Here is a 17,179-nt window from a genome sequence, read left to right on the forward strand (position 1 = left end):
AATATCATACATTAACACATGTATGTGGAACCTAGAAAAATGGTACAGATGAACCGTTTTGCAGGGCAGAAATAGAGACACAGATTTAGAGAACAAACGTATGGACACCAAGGGGGGAAAGCCACGGGGGTGGTGGTGGTGGTGGTGGTATGAATTGGGAGATTGGGATTGACATGTATACACTGATGTGTATAAAATTGATGACTAGTAAGAACCTGCTGTATAAAAATAAAGTTAAATTAAATTTAAAAATTAAAAAAAAAGACATTGTCAGGAAAATGAAAGACAAGCCACAGACTGGGAGGTAAATATTGGCAAATATATCTGATGAAGTTCTTATATGCTTTATACGTAAAGAACTCTTACAATTTAGTAAGAAGAAGACAACTCGATTAAAGAAATGGACAAAAGAATGAACAGACACTTCATCAAAAAATTATATGAACAGCTAATGAGCCTGTTCAACATCATTAGTCACTAGGAAAATACAAATTAAAATTGAAATGAGATGTCACCATAGACCCACTAGAATGGTTAAAATTAAAAAGACTTACCATACTAAGTGTTAGTGAGGATGTGGAGCAACAGAATGCCTCAGATATTGCTGGTGGGAATGCAAAATAGCACAGCCACTTTGGAAAGCACTTTGACAGTTTCTCATAAAGTTAAATACACACATATCATATGACCCAGCAATTCCACACCGAGGTATTTACCCAAGAGAAATAAAAACATACGTCCACATAAAGACCTGCTACATGAATGTTCACAGCAGCTTTTTTCTTACTGACTCAAAGTGGAAACAACTCTAATATCCATCAACTGGTGAACAGATGAATATCTATGTGGTAAATACTGCAAACTGTGATAAATCCATACAGTGGGATACTACTCAGTAACACAAAGGAACGAACTACAAATACATACGAGAACAGATGAATCTCAAAAGCATTATGCTAAGTGAAAGAAGCCAAACACAAAAAAATACATATCATTTATATAACATTCTAGAAAAGGCAAAACAATAGTGACTGAAAGCAAATCAGTGGTCACCAAGTGCCAGGGGATGGTGGAGGGGACCCACTGCAAAGGGCAGCAGGGAACATGAAATGCTCTGTCTTGGTGTGGTGGTGGCTTCCTGAATGGATACATTTGACAAAACTTAAAATGAGTGAATTTTATTACATGTGTAAATTTTACCTCAATAAAGTGAATTAAAATATATATACATGAGACAATGCTACTTGGGAAAAAGATGAGGTAGAGGAAGTTGAGTGTTGGTGGGTGAGGAGAAGGGAGCAAAGAGAAAATAAGAGAGAGACACAGACAGACAGACAGACAACCAGAAAGGAAAGACAAAGACACAAGAAATGCAGAGAGACATACAAACACAGGTACAAAACCACCAGCAACAGAGACACGCTCAGAGAAAAATAGAAGGAAAGAAAGGAAAAAAGAATAGAAACTCCTAGGGACTTCCTTGGTGGTGCAGTGGTTAAGAATCCGCCTCTCAATGCAGGGGATGTGGGTTCGATCCCTGGCCAGGCAACTAAATCCCACATGCATGTTGCAACTAAGAGATCACATGCTACAACTAAGGAGGCTGTGAGCCGCAACTAAGGAGTGCACGTGCTACAACTAAGGAGCCTGCCTGCCACAACTAAAACCTGGCACAACCAAAAAAAAAAAAAAAAAAAAAAGAATAGAAACTCCTAGAAGATATGATGATAGAATAATATTCGTTATTGTTACCTTTTGGAATATCAGCTCTAAAAAATAAATGTTGTAATAGTTTTACAACTATAGGCTCATATAAATTTGAATTTGTAAGGATCTCAGCAGCAGAAAGGATCTTGTAGGTTACCTAGCCAACCTCTGACACAGAGCAAGAATGCCCCCTGCAGCATCCCCAGAGCCTGGAAGATCAGCTCCTCATCCTTATCACTGCTGGGCAAGGGTGCTCAGACTTTACCAAGAAGCTGGCATCCAGAGTCCCACAGCTGTGGCTCTGAGGGTGAGTGGGATCTGCCCCTCTCCCTCCCAGCTTCTACCCCACTTGCTCCTGTGGGACCACATGGGGTATGGAGGATGCTTTCTGCCCCACTTGAGATATTTGAAGACTGGGGTCCTATGTCCCTTTGAATCCTCTCTATTCCAAGTTAAACATTTCCTGTTCCTTTAAGTTTCCTCACACTAGAAGGTTCCTGAGCCCTCCAGCAGCCACCCCCCCCCACCACCCCTTGGGCTCTGATTTGTCATTGTTCCCTGGGGAGTGTGGTGCCACCACATGGCAGAATTGAGAGACTGATCCTGTGTCTAGTCTGGGGCACACTGCTTTTATTAGTGTAGCCTAACCTTCATTTAAAGCTCTCCCAACCCTTGTTGAAAAAGGGCTTTTCAAGTTGTGAAATATATCAGGTATATAAGAAGCATTGAGTAAAATAATCACTTAATAACCCACCCCTCTGCTTTGGCAATATACTATCATGCCACATTTGCTGCAGACTTCAAAAGTCACCTTTTAAGCTACACTTACTTCAGATATTACAGCTACAATTGAAGCCTCACTCCTTTCACACTCCCTTCCCTGTCTTCCCTAGAGAAACCATTATCAGAACTCTGCATTTAAATCAACTATATTTCAATAAAAATGAAAAAAAGAACTCTGTGATTAATCCTTCCCATGCATGCTTTCATATGGTTAAATGTATGAATCAACAGTACTTAGCATTGTTTTACATGTTTTCAGCTTCAAATAAATTGTGACACACTGTATGTATTTTTCTATACCTGAAGTTTTTGAGATTTGATTCATTTTTTTTTTTTTTTTTTCTTTCTGTATGCGGGCCTCTCACTGTTGTGGCCTCTCCCTTTGCGGAGCGCAGGCTCCAGATGTGCAGGCTCAGCGGCCATGGCTCACGGGCCCAGCCGCTCCGCGGCATGTGGGATCTTCCCAGACCGGGGCACGAACCCGCGTCCCCTGCATCGGCAGGCAGATTCTCAACCACTGCGCCACCAGGGAAGCCCCGAGATTTGATTCATTTTAACTGTGATTCAGCAATCCATCGAATTTTCTAAAATGTGTTTATGCATGCCCCTGTCCGACGGGCACTTAGGTTGTTTCCATTACAGACAACGATGAGATGAATACTGTCAATCACAACTCCTTGTGCTCATGTGTGGGAGTCTCTCTAGGGTCAGTAGCTGTGACTGGAATGGCTGCGTCATGGCATGTGTGCATTTTTCCCTTTACTAAATATTGCACACATACTTTTTAAACTATCTGATTCATGCTAAGTTTGTGACCAGCTAATGTTATCATATAAACACCTATCAAGCCCAATATGTTTTGTTTTTTAAAAGCCAATGCTGTACTCACTGAATGTCTCCTATATGTAAGACACTGTGCTAGGAACCATGGGCATACAGAAAAATGGTAGTCTTTTGCCTTCCAGGAATTTACACATATATGAAGGCATATCTAGGGCAGGATTGGGTCTGTATATGGAGCATCCTCACTGATGCTCCTAATTACTTATGAAAACCCACTGATGAGATGCATGCTCTGTTACTTGGGAAAGGAAGCAGAAAAGTGAAACACGACGACTATATGCTGCATGCCTTACAGTGCCTTTCCTTCAAGGATCACCTCCTTCATAATTGCATACACTTGTGTAGTGCTTCATAGTTTACAAACATATTACCTAACTGTTTCTCATAATCTCTTCCCTGGGAATCTGATAAGGCACCTCTAATCACCCCACAGTAGAGACGGAGGAGCTGGCGCACAGAGGGGGAAGTAAACTGTCCCACATAATGAGGTCAGAAATGGCAGAGCCCAAGCTAGAACTCAGGTCTCCTGACTCCAAATCAAGGCCTTCTCTCAAGTATCACCAACTGCCCAGGAAAACCCTTTGGGGGCTCTTTCTCTCTGTCCTTATATCAGACTGAAAGTTAGACATGTTATCAAGAAAAGTTCACAATATTAAATCCAGGCTCCATGGCTGGCAAAATGCCCTTGACAGCCAGTCACAAGTGTTTCTAAGGTCTCCTTCTCCTCTTCCTCTCCAGGCCTGGGTACTCAAATTCCCATGGGAAAGGACAACCCTACCTGTGATTGGAAGCATCTATTTTTTTAGGAAACAGTCTTACTACATTTATAAAGCTAGGGTACAGACAACTGGAACTACTCACTGTCCTCTAATGCATCTCCCCCTTCCCTCTATTGAACCTTTGCTCAGTTCCCTCTCCTGAGTGCTCTCACCTTCATTTCTACCTATCAAAATCCTGTCCATACTCAGAATAGCCATCACGACATTGAAGAAGAACAAAGTCAGGGGATGAACACTATCTAACTTCAAGACTTACTATAAAGCTGCAATAATCAAGACAGTCTTGTATTGGTGAAAGAGTAGACACATAGATCAATGGAACAAAATGTAGAGCCCAGAAATAAACCCACACTTAAGTCTTTAATCCATTTCAAGTTAATCTTTGTATACGGTGAAAGATAAGGGTCTAGTTTCATTCTTTGGCATGTGGATATCCAGTTTTCACGACACTATTTATTGCAAAGACTATCTTTTCCCCATTTGTATTCTTGGTGCACTTCCCAAAGATTAGCTGACCACATATGCGAGGGTTTATTGCTGGGTTCTCTTGTCTGTTTTATTGGTCTATGTGCCTGTTTTTATCCCAATACCATGGTGTTTTGATTAGTATAGCTTTGTAATATAGTTTAAAATCAGGAAGTGTGATTCTTCCAGCTTTCTTTTTTTTTTTTTTTTTTTTTTGCGGGCCTCTCACCGCTGTGGCCTCTCCCGTTGCAGAGCACAGGCTCCGGATGCGCAGGCGCAGAGGCCATGGCTCACGGGTCCAGCCGCTCCGCGGCATGTGGGATCTTCCCGGACCGGGGCACGAACCCGTGTCTCCTGCATCGGCAGGCGGATTCTCAACCACTGCGCCACCAGGGAAGCCCTCTTCCAGCTTTCTTAAGATTGCTTTGGCTAGCCAGCAATCCCACTCCTGAGTATACACCCAAAAGAAATAAAATCAGTATCTCAAAGAAATATCTGCACTCTCATGTTTATTACAGCATTATTCACAATAGCCAAGATATGGAAACAACCTAAGTGTCTGTTGACAGAATGAATGGATTTTTAAAAATGTGAGATTATATATATATATATGCAATGGAATATTATTCAGGTATGAAAAAAGAAATTCTGCCATTTGTGACAATATGGATGAACCTGGAGGACATTACACCAAGTGAAATAAGCCAAACACAGAAAGACATGTGTTCTCATTTATATGTAGAATCTGAAAGAGTTGAATTCATAGAACCAGAAAGTAGAATGGTGGTTGCCAGGGGCTGGGGCTGGGGGTAGGATGTGGGGAAATGGAGAGATGTTGGTCAAAGTGTACAAACTTTTAGTTATAAGATGAATAATTTCTGGGGATCTAATGTATAGCATGGTGATTATAGTTAATACTTACTGTATTATATACTTGAAATTTGCTAAGAGAGTAAATCTTAAGTGTTCTCACCACACACACACACACACAAAGGTAATTATGGGAGGTGATGAATGCGTTAGTCAACTTGATTGTGATAATCATATCACAATGTATACATACATTAAATCATCACATTGTACACCTTAAAAAATCATATTGTACAACCTAAATATATACAATATTTATTTGTTAATCATACTTCAGTAAAGCTAGAAAAAAATAATAAAAGCAAGTGAGATGATAAAAAAGAAGTGGGTCCACATAAATGTAGTCAATTGATCTTTGACAAATTGAATTGCAAAGGCAATTCAATGGAGAAAGGATAGTCTTTTCAATGAATGGTGCTGGAATAACTGGACATCCACATGTAAAAAGAATGAACCTAGACACAGATGTTACACTTTTCATAAAAATTAACTCAAAATGGATCATGGATGTAAATGTAAAATGCAAAACTTTAAAACTGTGAGAAGATAACATAGGAGAAAATCTAAGTGATCTTGGGTTTGGCAATGACTTTTTAGGTACTACATGAAAGAGAAATTTGATAAGTTGAACAGTAAAATGAAAAACTTCTGCTTTGTGAAAGATACTGTTCAGAGGATGAGAAGTCACAGAATGGGAGAAAATATTTCCCCCAAATATACAAAGAATGCTTAAAATTCAACAATAAGAAAACAGCCAACCTGATTTTAAAATGGGCTAAGGATCTGAACAGACAACTCACCAATGATATACAGTTGGCAAATAAGCATATGAAAAGATGAAGGTGACAGAACGGTTGGCTTCTTCTGAAGTCTCTCTGGCTTGGCTTCTCCCTATGTCTTAACACGGTCTTTTCTCTATACTCATCTGTGTCCAAACTTCTTCCAATAGGACAAGTCATATCAGATTAGGGTCCACTCATAAGACCTCATTTTACCTTAATTACCCCTTTCAAGGTCTTATTTCCAAATACAGTCACACTCTCAGGTACTAGAGGTTAGGACTTCAACATATGAATTTTGTGGGGGACACAACTCAGCACATAATGGCCACTTTAGGAGACAGGTTGGCAGTTTCTTACAAAATTAAACATATTCTTAATATATGATTAAGCAATCATGCCACTTGGTATATACGCAAATGAATTGAAAACTTATGTCCACACAAGAGCCTATACAGAAAGGTTGATAGCAACATTATTCATAACTGCCAAAACTTGGAAGTAACCAAGATGTCTTTTGCTAGGTGAGTGGCTGAACAAACCGTGGTATATCCAAACAATGGAATATTATTTGGTTATAAAAAGAAATGAGTAATCAAGACATAAAAAGACACAGAAGGGTCTTAAATACGTATTACTGAGTGAAATAAGCCATTCTGAAAAGGCTACATACTGCATGATTCCAAGTATATGACATTCTGGAAAATGCAAAACTATAGAGACGGTAAAAAGATTAGTAGTTACCAAGGGTTGGGGGCAGGGGATAAATAGGCAGAGCACAAAAGATTTTTAGGGCAGTGGATGGTGCCCTAAAAATACTGTATGGTGGATATATATCATTATAGATATATATATAGAATGTACAACACCAAGAGTGAGCCCTAATATAAACTATGGACTTTACTTAACAATAATGTATCAATACTGATTCATCAATCGCAACAAAAGTACTACATGATTGTGAGATGTTGATAATAGAGGAAAACTGTGTGCTTTGGGGTGGTAAAGGGGGTATATAGGAAGTCTCTAAATTTCAGCCTTCTTACCTGCAAAGAGAGGATAAAAGTACCTAGGGGGTTCTTGTGAGGATTAAATGAGATAATGCATGAAAAACACGTGGAGCACAAAGTGCCTCTCTTCCAGCACCTGCCACACTCAGCCTTGTAGAACAGAGAGATCCTGCAGACTCAGGGTTTTTAACTTTTACCCCCAAGTGCCTGGAGTGTAGAAACACACCTGAGTATCTGTGTGCCCTGCAGGTGGGCGGGCTCCCCTTGGTGATGTAGTGGAGCAGGCCAGTGGGCATCTTCTGTATAAGGCTGCTGGGCTGCCTGTTCCTTGACATCAGGGCAGTGGGCTGTGAGGTCCAGGCAAGCCTGGAAAATGAAGCCCAGGGCCTCCTAAGGCCACACAGTTAGAAAGTGGCAAATCAGGAGGAGAGTTCAGGTTTCTACACTCAAGGCTCTTTCCATGAAAACGGGAAGGGGAAGATAGAAGAGGAATGGGAGGGGGGATTGGAGGGTGCAGCAAGGGAAGGAAAAGGAAGTGCAGACACTGTAGGAGTGGTGCAGAAGGAGCTTGTTCAAAGAGCAGGATGTCTGGCCAAGAGGTCCAGTCCCTCCCAATGGCCTCACCCAACCATGTGACTCAGTGTCATAGGATGATACCTGTTCTGTGAGGTTGAAATGAGGTAATGGAATGGATGCCAGGCTATCTTAAAAAGAATGACATACCGTGTAAATGTAAGAGATTCCTGTCTCCAGTCCTCAGAGCTCTGCCACTTGCAGGTGTATAACCATCTTTCTGCATGATAGGACCTTTGGGCCTCAGTGAGTTATCAGGAGGGCTAAATGAGATCAAACACCTAGCCAATGTTGTCTCAGTGTTGTCTGTAGGTGCTCAGTGTTGTCTGTCTTTTCCTCCTGTCTCACCTAGGGCCAGGGTGGGCCAGGGGCATCCAACGGTTCCTGCTTAACCTCTCCACAGGACCCTGAAAATTAGGGGCCAGTGATCCTAGGAGGGGTGTATTCAGCTCCGAAGTGAGTTTGCTGATAACAAAGCCAGCCTGTCTGCAGCTGGAACTATTTTTGGGTCTCAGAAGGCTCAGGAACCGGCCCTCTCTGGCCCCCCAACTCCTTGCTGTTGTGGAAAACGCTTCACGTGCGTGGCTCCCACATGGTCAGGATGACTACTGCCGCCACCCTGAGTCTTAGGACAACCCACCTGGGACCAATTTTTGCATCAGAATTGTGAAGCCAAAAAGATTTATTTTTGACAACCCTCCCAGTGTGTGCTTCACTGTAAAGTAGGCATAATATCATTAGCTACTTCATGGGATTGTTATGAGGCTTAAATGAAATAATACATGTACAATGTTTAGTATAGCACCTGGCACATAGCAAGTACTTAATGAACATTAGTGATTAATACTTCTATTATCAGGGCATGAGACTAGGTTTGGGGGGAGACTGTTGCGTGTCTAGAATTATTACATTATTCTCAGTTAGCAATGGCTGGTCCAGATGGTCCCTGTTGTTTTTGTAAGGAAAGGCTGGGGGAAAACACCCTAACATGAGAGGGGTCTCTGTTTCCACTAAGGCAAATGCCTCTAATCCAGGGGCACATGTATCACCAACCCCAAGGCTCTATCAGTTCCCTTGAGATAGCAGCCTGATCAGTCTGAGAACTAAGAAGGAACAAAGAGACATCCAGGAGAGCCTCTTGCCTCTGAAACAGAGGGACTCAGACACTGGCAGGTGGGATGACAGTCACGCCCTTCCCACTGGTGGGGAAGAGAAACAATTGTCAATGACAACCTTCTCCTTGAAAAGGTTCATGACAAAAGATAAAGATTTCTGAGGCAGGGAAAAATGATTAGGTTCCAACTAACCACAACCCACCCACAGAGATGCAAATCCTATTTCGAGCAGGCAAGAGGTGGAAACAACAGGAGAGAGAGGTATATTTTTTTCCCTGGCAACTGTACCAAATCTCAGCATTCTCTTCAGGCTTAATTGCCATGTAACCTTCAACTTTATAAACATGTTTTAAAAATAATAACTGTGGCCAGAATGAGAGTTTTGAAAAGCAGCAGCCAACAGGTTGTAAGCCTAGGTTAAATCGTTTGAAGAGACTGAAAGTGGCCTGGGACAAGGATGGATAGCCCAGTTCCAAGGAAATGAGCCCGGGTTATCACGCTGATGTCATGTATAGGATCATTTATTTGAATGAATCATTTCATCATCAAATAATCATCTCACACTAACAGGTCTTGGAAGAAAATGAAAAATTCAATCAATTGTAATAGAAAGCAAAAGAGAAGAAAGAAAATTTACCCTAGATTCTATCTCCTCCAAATTTAACTCATTTTCTGGGTTCCCCATATATAATCTTACTCAGTTAAGATTATGCAGTTAAATGGTTAAACTCCTTTTTTTCCAGGCAAAGTCCTGAGAAAGGGGTCATTTGGGGGTTATGTTTATTTTGGTGCAGAACTGATTTAGCAGACTGGTCATGCCTGGTGAATCCTTTCTGGGATCTGTCTGGTTGGGTGATGAAGCCAGAAAGCCATGAAGCCCTGGGGCAGGAGCGTGAACAGTGGCTGGAGGGCAGCGTGTGAGGGAGCTGACCTTGAACAGGTCTACCACTCAGGGGATTCCCAGAAATGAGTGGGGGTGGTGGGAGATGCTGGCGGGGTGGGCTGAGACCCTCAATCAGGTGGGGGTAGGTGACTGAAAATTAAAATGTGACTTGTATGTTAACATGACCTTCCTTGTAGCCACAGGCTGGAGCTTGGGGACATTTTGGCAATACATAGAAGAAATCTTACTTATATCCACCAGCAAGGAAAACACATAAAAAAACTCAGGGATATTTTGTCTTATTCCCTGACAGTTTAAAGATAAGTCAAGTCAAAGTCGAGAAGAGTGGAATAACAGCCTGTTCTCAAGGATTCCCTCCCTTCTGGCACAATCCAGTTTCTCAAGGGTGGAGAAACACATTGAGGAAGGCACTCTCTTGGGGGAAAAAAAAAAAAAAGGGTTCTTGAGAGAGAAACAGAGAAGAAATATGACAACATGTGCTCTTGGTAGACACTCAGAACCGTTTATGAAGGGCTCTTTTAGGAGTTAATTAAAAATAATAATAAACAGATGCCTTTTGATGGTTCTTGTGTTTCGAAATGTTGACTTGTTACATCCAAGGATCCTCCCTGTGTTCTGGAATAACAATTTCTCCCAAGAGAAGTAGCTTAATTCAGTTCTGTAGTGAGGTTAAGAAGCGGTTGGACTGGAAGAGTACTCCCTAAAGCACCCATCTGCCTTGTGTCCAGGCTTGTGGGAGAGACACATCTAAGTGAATCGCCACACTAAGTGAATCGTCTTCAAGACGCTTACACTCTAGCAGTAGAGAGAGCTAGTGCTCAGCTGGGTGAGTAAATTCACATGTACATTAAACACTGGTTCTGCCATTACATAGACCTTCATTATGTGCCACAAATCAGCATGACTCGTAGCCCCTGAGGATGCCTGGCTTGGATGGTCTGTCGAGGGAGGACCTCTAGGTCACTTTACATGTGGGCAATGGATTGCGCTGTTCCTCCCAACGGGAAGAGGAGGGGCCGCCATGTGCCATATTTGTGGACCTGCCCAGCTCCCTTGGGCTTTATGTGGAAACATCTCCTATCTCTTCTCCAACTGAAGACACAAACAGCTACACTTCACTTGGGATGCATGGAGCACTGGTGGTGCATAACCACCCCAGCTGAGCTCTGACATATTGTCTGGAGGAAGAATCACTTGGGGTGCTATAGCACTCTACAGTATAGAGGCAGGCAGCTGACCTTTTTGTCCATCCCAAAGCCTCAAGTCGAGGGCTGGTGGATGTTAGTTTGGCACTGCCTCAGGGACTGAGGGACTGCTCACAGGGCCCAGAGGTATGCTTGCTTCTGTTCGTTTTCTGTTTTGTTTCTGTTTTGAGGCCTTTGCCGAGTTTAAAGTTTTTCAGCCCAGGCAGTTTTCTTTTCAGCTCTAGTAGCTCTCAGGTAAGAAGAGTCAGCCAGGGCAGTGAAGGAGTGCCGCTTCGGAGTGAGCAGGTGGGAATTCTAGTCTGGTCCCAGCAAGGTATTTAACCTCCCTGAACCTCAGTTCCCACCTGCTCACAGAAACAGCCCTTCTGGCTTCCAGCTAAAAATGGCTGTGACCAGAAAACTAAAGATTGTAGAATTGCCTTTTGGAAGCTACCCTCCCTTTTTACGCAGAAAACTAGGTCTCTGAGAAAATCTTGGCCAAGAAGAGCACAAGGGGGAGAGAAGCACAGGCAAGCCAGGCTGGGGGCCTTCCTGTAAGCCCTGGCCCAAGACGGCCTTTATGGGACACCTGGGCCTCCCTTACACAGTGTCCTTATCTGAAGAGAATAACAGTCCACTTAAAAGGATGTGGGTAGCACTTTACAATTCACACACACACTTTTATCTCATGGGCTCTTCAGACTGTAGGGGCTTTTTTTTTCCTTTGCGACACGCGGGTCTCTCACCGTTCTGGCCTCTCCCATTTCAGAGCACAGGCTCCGGACGCGCAGGCCCAGCGGCCACGGCTCACGGGCCCAGCCGCTCCGCGGCATATGGGATCCTCCCAGGCCGGGGCACGAACCCGCGTCCCCAGCAACGGCAGGCACTCCCAACCACTGCGCCACCAGGGAAGCCCCCTGCACGGGCTTTTGTTGCTCCTGGAAGTTTCATCTCTTGTGCAAAGTATTTCTACCCTGATTTGGCCTTTCCCAGTCCTGCCACCAGGCAACTCCTCAGATACCAAGGCACTCGACTCCCCGCAGAGCACAGCATCCTGCCCACCAGGAAATGGCCGGGAAAGGGGAAAGGACTATGAACATGGGTCCTTTTCCTCACCTGCTCACACCTCACTGTTCAACCCATTGCTGCCTCTCCTCAGAGCTTTGCGGCTCAGCCTCCTCTTCTGGACGGAAACGCGCCTTCCCACTTGGGACGCACGCCGTCCAGGAAATGGCCGGGAATCAGGGCCACTGGGCCGGCCCATCAACGTGCAATGTAAGTAGAAGCTAGACTGTCTCCTTCCGCGTCAAGCTGCCTGACGCTGGAGAAGGGCGACCTCTACTGTTGGTTCTTGGAAGGGACGCAGCGGCTTTCCGCAACCAAGGTGAGGCTCCTGGGGCCAATCCAGCAGTGAACCGAGAGGGGCAGAGTTTAACTGGACTTGTACGAGAGATGGGGAGGAAGGACAAAGGGGACTCTTTTTTTTTTTTTTTTTTTTTTTTGCGGTACGTGGGCCTCTCACTGTTGTGGCCTCTCCCGTTGCGGAGCACAGGCTCCGGACGCGCAGGCTCAGCGGCCATGGCTTACGGGCCCAGCCGCTCCGCGGCATGTGGGATCTTCCCGGACCGGGGCATGAACCCGTGTCCCCTGCATCGGCAGGAAGACTCTCAACCACTGCACCACCAGGGAAGCCCTGGAGGGGACTCTTGAGCTCCAGGAAGCCCAACCGTGTACACTTGGCCTCTGAGGCCTGCTCATTGTCCAAACACACCTGCCCCTCTTGTAACATCTTTCTCTTTTGTAACACCCAAGACTCAGCCCACCCCTCACCCCTGACTCACCTGGCTGAAACAAGCTCACCTGCCTCTGCTACCAGACCAAACTTGGGTCAGCTCACCTGTGCACAGTAAAGCCAATCCACTGACATCGGGTTGTGCTGAAGGAAACTGCAGTGTTTATTGCAGGACACCAAGCAAGGAGTCCAGGCTGCTTATGCTTAAAAGCCCCAAACTCCTCAAAAGCTTTTAGGGAAAGGTTTTTAAAGATGGGGTGAGGGAGAGAGGTTGGGTGTGTGTGATCAGCTCGTGGACATTCTTCTGACTGGTCGGTGGTGAGGTAATTGAGAGTCAACATCATCAACCTCCTGATTCCAATTGGTCTGGGGTCTATGTACTTGTGGTCAGCATGCAGTTAACTTCTTCCACCTGATGGGGGTTTTGGTAGCTGTCAAACAGCTCAAAGGATATGGCTCAGGATATTATCTATAGCCCTTGAGGAGGAACTAACGATCGTTGACTTTGTTTAATGGCTAAACTATTATTATTTTGTCTTGCTTGACTGTTTTCCTTTCTTTCTGCATTTTCTCACTTCCCTGATTAAATTTATTCTTTGGAATTTGGGGAAGGCCTAGGAGGCTAAGGTTTTTTTTTACAGACAAGAGGCAGGCAGAGGACATGGGAGAGGGGGGTCTGTTTGTGGAAGACCTGTTCAGTTACACTTCTGTGACTGGAGAAGGGGAAGGTGGGAAAGGCATCAAGCAATGTGTCTGGGTATGAACCAGGGCACCTGGTTGAACGCACCAATCCTCGAGTGGCCTTCATCTATGTCTCCATGGTCCTGCCATGACCAATGGGTCAGTCCTGTGTCTTCGGCAGGGGGTTGCGGTGGGGGGGGTGTGAGCAGGCAAATAATGGTGGCGTGTCCTTGTGAGGCAGTGGGACTGCCTGGTGACTGTGACTTTTCAGGGCTCCACCACCTTCATCAATACCACCCCATTCTTTGAGATGGAAAATCCACAATCTTCAGTAAAGTGCTACACTGTTTGGTTTAAAGCCCTCCTTCCCCCTTTCCCTTCTAAACAGATGGCCTTGCTTAAGCCCCTCCTATAAGGAATTGTAGAGCTGCCACGGGCCACAGGATGTGAAGCCCGTGGGGCTTAGGAGGCAGAGGCTTTAGGAAATGAAGGGTTTGGGGATGCTTGAAGGGAGAAGGGTCCATCCTCAGCACTATGCCCTCTCTCTTCCCAGTCTCGCAAGTATATTCAGAACCTATTTGTTGCTGTTTTTTCTTATATAAGAAAATTTTTATGTGACTGTATTGAGTTTAATGAGACCCCAAACTGCCACACTTACAAGGTCAAATTGAGTGTTTTTTGTATATAATTTTTGCCAAGTCTATTTCCAACCATAGGTAGGGTGACCACCCATCCCAATTTGCCTGAAACAGTCCTGGTTTACATCTGTCACCTGGGCATAATTATTCATGGTGTTCTCTTTCACTCTGAAAAGGGCCCCACTTAGATGCTGAATTACACTGTCATGCTAATCACAGATAATCTATGTAAGAAAACATTTCTTAAGAACAGGTAGTGTAACTGAGCAGGATCCTCTGGGACCTTCCTGGGACAGAGCCCCTCCACCCCATGTCCTCCACCTGCCTCTTGTCTGTAGAAAACTTTAGCCTCCTATGCCTTCCCTGAGTTCCAAAGGGTAAATTTAATTGGAGAAATGAGAAAATACAAAAACAAAGGGAAACAGTCAAGGAAGACAAAATAATAATAGCTTAACCATTAAACAAAGTCAAGGACCTTTAGTTCCATCTCAAGGGCTATAGATAATATCCTGAGCCATATCCTTTGAGCTGTTTGACAGCTACCAAAACCCCTATCAGGTGGAAAAAGTTAACTGCATACTGACCACAAGCATGTAGACCCCAGACTGCTTGGAACCAGAAGGTTGATGATGTTGACTCTCAATTACCTCATCACCAACCAATCAGAAGAATGTCCATGAGCTGATCATGTACCTCCCAAACCCCCCTTCCTCACCCTGTCTTTAAAAACCTTTCCCTGAAAGCCATGGGGGAGTTCAGGTCTTTTAAGCACTAGTTGTTTGGACTCCTTGCTTGGTGTCCTGCAATAAACACTGCAGTTTCCTTCAGCACAACCCGATGTCAGTAGATTGGCTTAACTGTGCATGGGCGAGCTGACCCAGGTTTGGCTTGGTAATGGGGGAGAGTAACAGATGGAGACAAGTAAACAGAATCAAGAACAGAAGTATCTTTCCTCCCAAACACTGGTTCTCAGCCTTGAACTCACATTAGAATCACCTTGGGAAGCTTTTAGCATTTCTGACAACCAGGCCATACCCTAGACCAATTAAATTAGAATCTCTGGGAGTGGTAACCAGGCAACAGCATTTTTTTTAAAGCTCCCTGGGTGGTTCCAATATGCAGCCAGGTTTGAGAGCCATCTTTCTAGCATTCACTTCCTCCATCTTTTTAGCATTCACTTCCTCTGGTAACTGTTGTTTTCCTGCCTTCTCTCGGGGCATGGGCCCCTTCTCATTTGTCTTCCTTGTATTTCTTCATTTTTCTGGCCTTGAGGACCATGATGTAGAGTCAGGGGCATCTTATGCTAAGTGAAAGTTTAATCTGAATTTCTTTTGCTTGGACCCCTTGTTTCCCTTTGGATCTTTTATCTTTTTCAAACAGAGTTGACTCCCAGTAGAAATGATTGGTTTCAGGATTCAGGAATGAGACATAAAGACAGATTTATCATTTGATTTTGGACTTCTGGTCACTTCTGGTTGAGTATGATGAACAAATGAGCCTCTCCATAATGAGACATTGATTGCTTCATGGTAGTAGTTGAAGAAAAGGAGAGCCTCAACAACAGGATAGACTCTTAATGTTTTGCTGGACAAATATAGTGATGTTTTCAAAGGTATGTCACCAGAGACCCTCCAAACAGCCATGTTAAAGTTTGCCAATTTATGACCACACGACCTACCTGTCTCTCCCCTGCCGGGCATGATGGGGTCTTATCTCCTTTACAAGTCCTCTCCTCCCTTACTGACTACAAAAACATTCTTGGAAAGGGTCTTGGGTTGAATTTGTATGCAAAATAAAGCCTGTGATTTTGGACTCTTAAGGAACCTGGGTGCGGCAGTCACCAGTTTTTGTCTAACGAACCCTCCCCTCCTTTCTTGCCATGCAGCTCTTCTAAACAGTAAAACCTTTTAAAAATTCTGAAACAGGTTCCCATACTCCCTCCCCCACCTCCTGATCCTCCCCAACACACTGATTCGCCATACTTCTGTCAGGATCTGGAGCATCATGGACCATGAGAAAAGGAGAAATACACTACAGGTTGTGAACCAAGTAAGCATATAGTACTCTCTCCCCTTCTCCTTTACTCCCCTCTGCTGCCTGGGGATGCCTTGGCTAAGTACCATCCTCAAGCTGTTTTCAATGAAAAAATGCCGTGTCATTAGAGAGAGCGACTAAACTTTGAAACTGTTAAATGTCTACTTAGCCTTTATGTTACCCTTCCTAACGTTTTATATCTTTCCATGAAAGTTGGGTTTTCTGCTTTCATCCCTAGGCTAGATGGACTTGCTCTGGGAATTCCCCAGGGCAAGGGCCAGGAAGAAAACCTCTCCTCTTCTCAGAACAGGTGAATTCACGAAGATCCTGGCCTCAGCCCAGTTTCCCCAGAAAAAGGAGCCTGAGGCAAAGCTTGCATGCTAAATCTCTACTGGGGAAAGGTACTGAGTTCCAAGGAAGTAAGAATAAGGGGAAAAGGGAAGTGAGGAGACAATGGAAATACAAGGTAGCTCATTACCAAACGGGCCTCAGCTTCTTTTTTTTAAAAAAAATTATTTATTTATGGCTACATTGGGTCTTTGTTGCTGTGCTTGGGCTTTCTCTAGTTGTGGCGAGTGGGGGCTACTCTTCGTTGTGGTGCGTGGGCCTCTCTTGTTGTGGAACACGGGCTCTAGGTGCACGGGCTTCAGTAGTTGTGGCGCACGGGCTTAGTTGCTCCGCGACATGTGGGATCTTCCCAGACCAGGGCTACGAACCCATGTCCCCTGCGTTGGCAGGCAGATTCTTAACCACTGCACCACCAAGGAAGTCCAGGGCTTCAGCTTCTTAAGCAAACACAGCTGGTTGCTTAGGAAACAGTGCTTGATCCAGGGGGCTGGGATATAAGACCGGCTAAGCAAGAGCTGACTTGGGGGCACTTCCTGAGGATGATGGGTTTAACATCCTGGCAAGCACCCCAGGGGATGAGGCAGGCTGTAGGGTGGCTCCTAGAAGCCTGGAGACAGTGATAGCCAATGCTGGGTGCTGCAGTGGACACACCTGAGTCGCCCCGGCAGATGGTA

General features: G+C 44.4%; 1 protein-coding gene across 8 annotated transcripts in view; it reads right to left on the reverse strand.

The window, feature by feature from the left end:
* The window catches only part of APOD (apolipoprotein D), an 84,461-nt gene that overhangs the window by 44,172 nt on the left and 23,110 nt on the right, over positions 1-17,179 (reverse strand). The window contains exon 1 of one of the 8 annotated variants that reach the window (XM_067034294.1): positions 12,129-12,217. The exons of the other annotated variants lie outside the window; for them this stretch is intronic. The gene's annotated coding sequence lies outside the window, so the exon portion shown is untranslated. Of the gene's footprint in view, positions 1-12,128; positions 12,218-17,179 lie in introns of those variants that run through there. 8 annotated transcript variants of the gene reach the window in all.

Source organism: Kogia breviceps, chromosome 5, assembly GCF_026419965.1.
Source record: "Kogia breviceps isolate mKogBre1 chromosome 5, mKogBre1 haplotype 1, whole genome shotgun sequence".
In the NCBI taxonomy this organism is placed as follows: domain Eukaryota; kingdom Metazoa; phylum Chordata; class Mammalia; order Artiodactyla; family Physeteridae; genus Kogia; species Kogia breviceps.